Raw genomic sequence first — 8,847 nt, 5'->3', positions numbered from 1 at the left:
AAATAGTAGTTTAAAGCGCGGCAGAGTTGCACAAATTCTCCATCTCATATGTTATGGCAAGGGGAAATGTGTGTCCTGTCTGCAACTGATCTGCGCCAAAATGGAAAGTCGGGAAAACAAGGGAAGGATCCTGAAAGAATCCGAGCTCCGTCGTGAACTCCGTTAATGTGATATGTCTTAAGATTGATCTGTGCAAGCAGCAATCAGTTACACAGCCAACAAAGTTGCTTTTCATGACCTCATTTTTAGCTGTTTCGAACTTGCCTCTGTAGGAATTTGTCCTGGAACCAGGGAACTCGTACTCCAGGGTATGGATTAATCTTGGGGAGCACCTGGTGGCAGAATGGCAATGGCAAAGGGGGAAGGAGCTGACAGGCTGTGAATAACTAACTGTGTTTCTTTTTAACTGGAGTGTTAGGCCCTGCTGGAGACCAAAGGGAGCTTCTGCAAGGTGAGGTCGGCCAGCCTTTAATGCATAGGTGAGAGGGGTGATTTTTAGAGCTTTTAAAATTATTTTAAACAATTGCTGGATTTTGTGACAGGTGAAGCATGAGAGATAAATGCCTTTTGGTTCAGGGGAGATAATGAATATGTGGGTATCATGTATTTCTAGTGAGCTTTTAGAGAATAAATTAAGCATTGATCTGCAAGCCGTTGCTGGAACAGTGGAAAAGGGATGCAGTTCTGAAGTGTTCTGCTGCAGAAGACTCTATAAACCACAAGGGAAACGTTAACACAGCTCCTAAGGCACAATGAGTTATGTCAGCATGAATTTGCTGCAGACTTCATTTACTGAATGTTTTATAGTGTACAATTTAATTTCAGCTAACTTGTTAGGACTGATCGGTTCGCCTATTAATCCTGACCAAACTTTAGTTTTTCCTCTTAAGGTATGTGTTGGAAACATGATTAACTTCATTAGCTGCATCCTAGTTGTAAAACCCATTTCCTTTTTCGTCATAGGGATGGGGGAAGTCAGCTGGTACTAGGATGTATTGTCAGGTTTTTTTTTCCACCCATAACTTCATTACTTCAAATTAATTTTTAATTTCTCCCTTTTAAATAGTGAAACATGTAATTAATTATTTCAAGCCTGTTTATTTATGACATTATTGTGATTTTTTTTTATTGCAGTACTAAAGACTAATGAAAAAGGATCCTCTTATTAGGTGGAGTAGACCTTGCATTTATTTTTTTTCTGCAATGTATGAAGTATTGTACCAGAGTATTAAATGAAATGTAATATTTTATTGAAAAATCTCTATCCTTTAAAAGGAATACTTTTAGGATGTCATCAATTTGATGTGAATCATGTAAATGTTGATAATGCGCTGTTTATGATACATCTAGTGTTTCAAAAGACTCACTTATTGCCTTTTGCCCACATACATTCTGTAGACCATTTACAATTGTCAAAATGTGACATTAAAATAATAGTTCCTGTATAGAAATATTGGTGGTTGTCCGTTGTTTTCTGTGCTGGTATTTATGGGTCTTAGCTCAGCTGCTCTGCTAGCTGCATTGTGGTTTTTATTGCTGCAAAGCTATACTATCAGAAATAAAAGCATAACTGTAAACATGGAAACTTAAAAAGGAAATAAAAATCATTTTCTTAAGATGGTTTCTCAGTTACTGTTTCTTAGCTTCCAGCCAGAAATAAATGGTGGTGTTTTTGGGCACTGACCTCCAAGCTCAGATCAGTGCTGGTGTGGAATGTCCCTGGTCTGGACAATTCTCTCTCTTCCCTAAATCTCGTGTTTTTAAAGGGGAGAGGCCGCACTCATGCCCCTCAGTCCAAGTCTAGCCCAGCAGTCTAACCTGAAGCCTGATTATTGCTTTTTCTTCCTTAAAGCCCCTGCGCTCCTGCTCTCGAGGCTCGGCACCGCTGCCGCTGATCCCGGGAAGCGGAAAGCCCGGGCGGGCACTTAGCATCACTAAACTACGGTGAGTTTTTAATTTAATGGAAGGTTCAGCAAAATATCAACTCTCCCCGTGCTCCTGCGCATGGAAGCTGCGTGGCAGAAAGGCAGGTGCTCCAACCTGCACCTTTTAGGAAATAAAAGCAGTTGTACAGCCGACACAGCAGTGCTGGCTGAACACAGGGCAAACGCCACCCGCGTTTGTGGTAGAACAAGCTTGGTCTGGGGTGAGAGCACAGCGATCACGTCCTGAAATGCCAGCAGGACAGCGAGGCCCCGGGGCTGCAGGGAAGCTGGATTCCAGCGGGGATGGGAGCTGTGTGGGAGAGCTTGGCTTTAAGGTGCTAGTCCTGCACAGCAAGACTTGCACGAGTGGGTCTGGCAGTTTGCATCCATTTCCCTACACAGACAATTGATGCAAAACCCAATTTTGAGGGGAAGTTTAGTCAAATCTGAGAAATTCACCAAAAACTGGAACTCAGAACCACCCCCGTTTCCCCCAGGTTGCCGTGTTGGGCCTTTCCCATCCGGAGGCACAGAGAGCGGTCGCCGTCGCGCCCGGCCTGCGCTCGTCCCTCCGGATGCTCCTGCTCGGAGGCGGCTCCGGCGCTCCGGACCCGCTGGAAACCGATGCAGGCGGAGGCGGCTGCTGTTGCTGGAGGACAGGTCCGTGTCTCCGTGAGCCTTGGGCACGGTGGGTGACATTGAACACGGATGCGGTTCGGGATGAGGAGGCGGCTCCTGGAGCCGCTCAGGGGATGGAGGGAGCAGAAGGGGCTGCTAAGCCTGGCTGGGAAGGGAAACCCAAACCCAAAAGGCTTTTGCTAGTGCAAAAGCAAATGTTTCCCTGTGCATCTTCTGGCTCTTTTTGAGCCCAATACCTGGTGCTTGTGCTTTATGTTCCTGAAGTCCTCCTCTGCTTGAAGTCGGTGTGTGAAAATCAGATGCATGCGTCTCTATTTTTCCTTTTTAAGGGGTAGGAAAGATGTTACCTGCAAAGAGTTCCTAATGCGCTGGTTGCTCCCTGTTTTCCCTATGGAGGAAGACTCGGAATAACAATGCACAGATCAAAACACTTGACTTGAAAAGAACCCAGGAGTGGCTCAAAGTACCGGAGATGCTGCTGTATTTTTAGTGCGCATCATCTTAACAGTTCCCTGCCTTTCCTGAATCCGTGTTGGTTAATAAATATGTGTGCTCCTTAATCAAGGCAGGATATTTATTGCCTTACCCCAGTGCTTTTCTCAGCTTCCCTATTTGTGTCATTGTGTGAAATGGGAGGAGGTGAAACTCCCTAGTGTCTCTTGTGCTGGAAATTTAGAAGATTGCTGTGATTCCTTCTGGTCTTTTTATTTAATATTCCTGTGCTTTTGTTTTTTTGTTTTTTGTTTTCTCTTTGGGATGTTTAATTTTAGAGATCTGCAGAAGCCCTGTGCGTATTCATAAATATCATGGATACCTAAAGGGAGGTGAAGGGCTGTGTGGGGAGTTACGGGACATGCTTGATCTCTTGTTTCTCCTTTTGCTCTCCAGGCTTCGCGGCTGCTTGTGCAGCCCTTGCAGGAGAGGCGCCTGCCCCGTCGCCCCTGGATCCGTGTGTGAAGCATTTGGCCCCGCCGGCCTTTCCCGCGGGAACCGGTATATCCCGGGATGCCGCGCGCTCGGTGCAGCGCTGCCCCTGGGCACGTTTTCCTGCTGCTCCGGCATCCTTGGGCTCCCTCCTCGCGCTCCCGGCCCGGCGCTCGCTTAGCGGAGCAAAGAGCTGCTCTAATTGCCGGGGTTTTTCCCTGGGGGCTGTCGGTAAACACGGATCCTCCGCGGGGCTTCAGTCCTGGAGCTCTGCGCGTCGCCCAGCACGGTCGGGATGTGCTTTCCGGGCTCGCTTCCCCGCAGCCCTGGGAGCCGTTTGCTCCCTGCTCACGTTGCTTCCCTCTCCCGAGGCCTCGGGCTCATCACAGACGTTCCCAATGAGCTGTTGGGATCAGCGGCCTCCCGGAGCTCGGCAGCGCGCGGGCCTCTCTGCCACAGAAATCCTCCCTTTGCCCTGAACGGAGCGTGTGGAATCGTGGAGCGTTCGCCCCTGGCTCCAAGCTGGGGGTTTTAGCCAGGGACCGTTTTGTTCCCGGTGTGGAGCCGGGATGCGCGGGAGCGGGAGGCGCCGGCTGCAGCGTCGGCCGCTCCGGAGGCCGCGGGGCGCCCGGGCAGGTCGCTCGCGCATCCTCCTCCTCCCGCTCCCATAAACCGCGTGGCGGGGCCGGGATAACGAGGCGAGATGGGGGAAGCGTTGCCACGGCAACGGCGGGATTGCAGAGGGGTATCCATGGCGATCGCGGCTAAATCCCCAGCGCGCTGGAAAACGCTCGGCCGGAGCCGGAGCGAGCGCGGCGGCCGCTGCGGAGGGAGGCCGGGCAGGCGCCCTGGGGCCGGCTGCTCCGCTCCAATGGTGGCCACCGGGCCAGCAACCCGGCGCGTGGCCCGAGGACGGGGTTGGCCGGGTCGTCCGTGGCCGCTGGAAAGGGAGGTGTATCCATATCCATGCCGTCCTCGCGCCGCCACCCGGCTTCGCGGAAGGCTCCTTTATCAAGCGGTTGTACCATCGCTTTCCGGCTGCCGGGTGCTCAGCCTGGCAGGCCCTAATCGGTGGCCTTCGTGACTCATCCGAGTTTGTTGCCCCTGGAATCTTATCCTGGCGTTTGGTTTGATTCCTCCTGACACCGCGTCCCTTCCAGTGCCTCGTCTCGCCCGGGGAGCCTGAGTTTCTCCCAGCTTGCAGCGAGGAGCAACAGGTTGTCCCCCAGCCCAGCTACCGCTCGCTCCCCGCGGGGCTCCGAGCGCAGCCGGAACGGCAGGGATTCGGGAAGGGTCCGCGCCGACCCTATTGGGAAACTCCAGTGGGAACTGGCAGGTTATCCATGTATCCCGGCAGTGATGCCGGGCGCTCCGGGGAGCCGTTTCGGCTCCTTGCGGCGGCTCCGCAGGCTCCATCTCCCTGCCAGGAGCCTGGGGCACCCGCCGGGTGGGCGGGCGGGCGATTAGCAGCGTGTAGGATCCTATTAATTGCGGCAATTGCGCTGTTTAGTTTTCTGGGTTAATTGCTGATATCTGGTGCTTGCGTTTTTCCCTGAGGATGTTTCTGATCACAGTAATTAACCTCCCCGCGCGGCAGAGCAGGCATCAACCACCCGGCTCTGCAGCCGCCCCCGGCACCGCTCCGGTGGGGGATCCCAGCACGGGCTGGGACGGGGTCTCGCCCGGGCTCACACGGTGCCTGGGAGCCCACGAGTGCCCGTGTCCTCCCCCATGTGCCCTCGTGTCCTCCCGTGCCCTCCCTGGTCCCAAAGGGTGACAAACGTCTCCCCGATGGCCGCCTTGAGCAGAGCAGAAGGAATTGGATTTGCTGCAGAGGTCGGCGCCGCCTTCGCGCCCCGGCTGCTCCCTGGCCCTTTGCGGGACAGCGGGAGCTGCGGGGCCACCCGGTGCCACCGCGGGATGGGGACAACCCTGGCCAGGGCTGCCCCGCTCCCCAACCCGGGACAGGGAGCGAGTTCCTCCCACAGGCCTTGGGGCTGCCCTCAAGGGCATCCCAGCACACGCAGATGGTTTTAATACGCTTTTTTTCCCCCCTTTTTAGCATCTTTAAACAGTTTGGTGTTAATAATATCTGTTTATTAGTTTCTTTTAGCTAGTGTGGCGCTATGGAATGTTTCATCCTGCTCTCATAGGGGCACATGACCTAATCCTTCCATATGGAAAAAAGTAACTGCATTATTGTTGGTAGCTCCTGGACTGATGTTGTTGTTGTTGTTATTATTATTATTATTATTATATCTAGGGGGTGAGCAGAGATCTCTCCCTGAGAGCTCTTGTTCACTTTCCAGTTTAGCAGCTGCTTGCTCCTACTTTCTTGTGGTCCCTTCCAACCTTAAGCATTCCATGATTCTACGATTCTTCAAGAACCTTTGAGCCCCGGTTGCCCCTCATTTTCGGGCTTTTAGGAATTCCTCTCTCCGCAGCGCTGGCCCGGGCAGTGGCTGCGCCCGCCCCGCGCTGCCCCGGGCCGACCCGGGCTGACCCGGGCTCTGCGGCGCCGGCCCCGCTGGCTGCGCTCTGCAGAGCATCGATCCCCGCGCGGGGTGGGAGCAGCGCGGCGCTCCCTGCGCCGCCGCCGGCTCCGGAGAGGTCGTTCCCACCCCGCGCGTGGCGGCCGCGGAGCCCCCGCTACGTCCGTCCCGGCTGCTTCGTCCTCCTGCGTTTCTCCCCTACGAGGGGTCCCCGCTCCGGCGTCTCCTTAGTGCAGCAATTAAAGGGCTAAATGCAGATGCGGCTGCGGCTGCTCCAGCTCTGCTGCAGCACCCGCTGCAGCCCTTCCTGCAGCCGCTCCGAGGATCCCGGCGGGATGCGGGATGTGGGATGCGGGACACAGGCAGGAGCGAGGAGGGCGCCGCCTTCGCTCCGCTTTGGGGCGCGCTGAGCACCGTCCTTGGGAATTTTTGGTGGTTGTTGAAAGCTGCCGGGGTCAATGCAGCGTTTCCCGGGGATGGGAAAGCGATGCTGCTTTCCTGGGGGAGCAGGTGCCTGCAGGTTCAGCAAGGCAGAGGGAGAGCCACTTCTAGCGGGAGAGCGGGAGGAGCTCAGTCCTTATTAGACACTAGAGAATCCACCAAGGAGCCCCACATCGCGGCCTGGGCTTTGCAGGCTCCCCTGAAGCCTCCCAAGGCTCCCAAAATCCATAGGGAAATGGCCTTTTCTGGGGTGGAAAAGCACCACCACTGGGATCGGCGCTTCCAGGCGTTGCCATTCCCAGCGCCTGAGCATCCCTGCTCCGAACTCGGCAGCGGCTCCGCAGCGGATAAATCCGGGGCAGGTTCCCGAGTGCTGCATTGCTGGCAGCCAAAACACAAACAGAGCCTGAACCGCTGCCAAGCGGCAGAGCCGCCAGCGCTCCGGGAAGCGGCAGCGCTCCGGGAAGCGGCAGCGCTCCGGCTCCGGCACCAGCTGCTCTCCCGGCAGCGGGAAGGGACACGGAGGAGCCGATCGGAGCCTCCCGGCGAGGCTGGGGGCTTCCCGGGAAAGGGGTTTCCACCCTTCCCGGGGCTCGGTGGCGCTGCGGGCGATGGGCACCCGCTTGTTGGTCGTCCCTGCTCCCTCTCTCTTCCCTGCTCCTGCTCCCTCCGGCTGCAAGTTTCCCTTTGCAGGACCTTGCTTTTCCTCTCTTTTTAGTCTTTTTCCAGGCTGGGCTGGTGCAGCTTTTTGCCAGAATAAACGCAGAGGTGATGCGAGGCTGCTGCCCCGGGGCCGGCGCCTCTTCCCTTTGGGTTGCAGAACCGAACCCAGGCCCAAAGGGCAGCGCTGGGGCTGGGAGGGAGCCCGGGAGGCTGCAGGGCTGGGACGTGGGGACAGAGCGGGACAGCAGCCGGTCCCCACGGTCTTTGTCCCCCTCTTGGTCCCTTTTCCAGGCCAACGTGGGGATTACGTTGAACTCCTGTTGCGCTCGGTGCAGCTCTGGGAGCAGCCTCCGGCCTCGGCTCTGCGTCCCGGCCTCCGTGTCCCGCTCTGCCGCGTGCTTGGCCGCGCTCGGCTCGTGCCACCGCGGGAGGCCCCTTCCCACAGGGCGCTCCGGGGCGGATGCTGTTTTTTTCCTGGGCGTTTCCCAGCCTGTCAATCCCGGTTATGGGAGCGGAGCGGGAAGGCGGCATCGCCAGCGCGGAGGCAGCGCGTCCCCGAGAGCTGCAGCGACAGGACCAGCGTTAACCCTTCCCGGGCCTATCCACAACGCTAGGATGCAGCGAGCGCGCGGGGACTCAGCCTCCCTCCACGCACCTGGATGCACCCGGATGCGAGAGCATCCGCTGGGAGCTGCTCTTTCCAACCGGGCGCCCACGGCTCAAACCCCGGTGCCGGACCTGGACTCGGTGCCTCGGAGGGAGCCGCCGCCGCTCCGTTTTCCTGCATCGTTGTGGGCCGGTGACCTAGAAAGCGGCATCGCCGCTGCGCACGCGCTGACCTACATAAAGAGCAGCTCTGGCCGGGGGATCCGGACCGGGGGCTCCGGGCCGGAATTCCGGCCCGGAGCCCCCGGTCCGGAACCCCCCGGCCTGGTGCTGCAGCAGGAGGCAGAGGAGGCTCCTTCATCCCTTTGCCCCCCGTCTCCGCTGCAGCCGAAGCAGCCCCGGTTCTTCCCAGCGGAAAGGCCCGTGTTGGGAATCGCGGCGATTAATTAAACCAGCCGATAAATTCCGCTAATCCCGTTAACAAAAGCGGAGCTGCAGATTAGATCTTTCACGGCAGTTACTTCCACGCGAGCGCGGGCGGCCCCGGAGGAGGCGGGTTCCTCCCGCCCCGCGGATAACGGGGCCGTTATGTAGGGCACGACGTTATCAGCGATGAAAAATGGATGTGGGAGCAGCACGGAGCTCATTAGGAGCGTGTAATGACCGGGCTCCGGCGGCTCCGTGGGTTCCTTATCCCAGCGTGAGCCCTCAGGTGCTGCTCTCAATCCCAGCGTTTGGCTGCTATCCGGGGGGATATAGCAAATCCCGGGAGCTAATGGCGCTAGGGAAGGGAAAAACTAAACGGAGGCAGCAGGAAAGAATGGAAGCGCCGCGCTTTGATCTGCTGCGCGAGATGCCAGACTGCCAAAATGTCTCTATAACGCGATGAAAATCAAGCTGCCTCTTGTATTTTTAGCGCACCGGCGGTGCCGACGTCGCAGAGCTGGAACAGAATCCCAGAATTCCAGATTGCCTGAGGTTGGAAGGGACCACCGGAGATCATCCAGTCCAACCCCTGCTCCAGCAGGGACACCCAGAGCAGGGGCACAGGGCGGCATCCAGGTGGCTTTGAAGATCTCCAGAGAAGGAGCCTCCACAGCCTCTCTGGGCAGCCTGTGCCAGGGCTCTGTCACCCCCACAGGAAGGAGGTTCTTCCC

Source organism: Tinamus guttatus, unplaced genomic scaffold, assembly GCF_059628265.1.
Source record: "Tinamus guttatus ecotype Peru unplaced genomic scaffold, ASM5962826v1 Tinamus_guttatus_pri_ptg000223l, whole genome shotgun sequence".
Classification (NCBI taxonomy): domain Eukaryota; kingdom Metazoa; phylum Chordata; class Aves; order Tinamiformes; family Tinamidae; genus Tinamus; species Tinamus guttatus.
Note: the sequence above shows the minus strand (reverse complement) of the source record.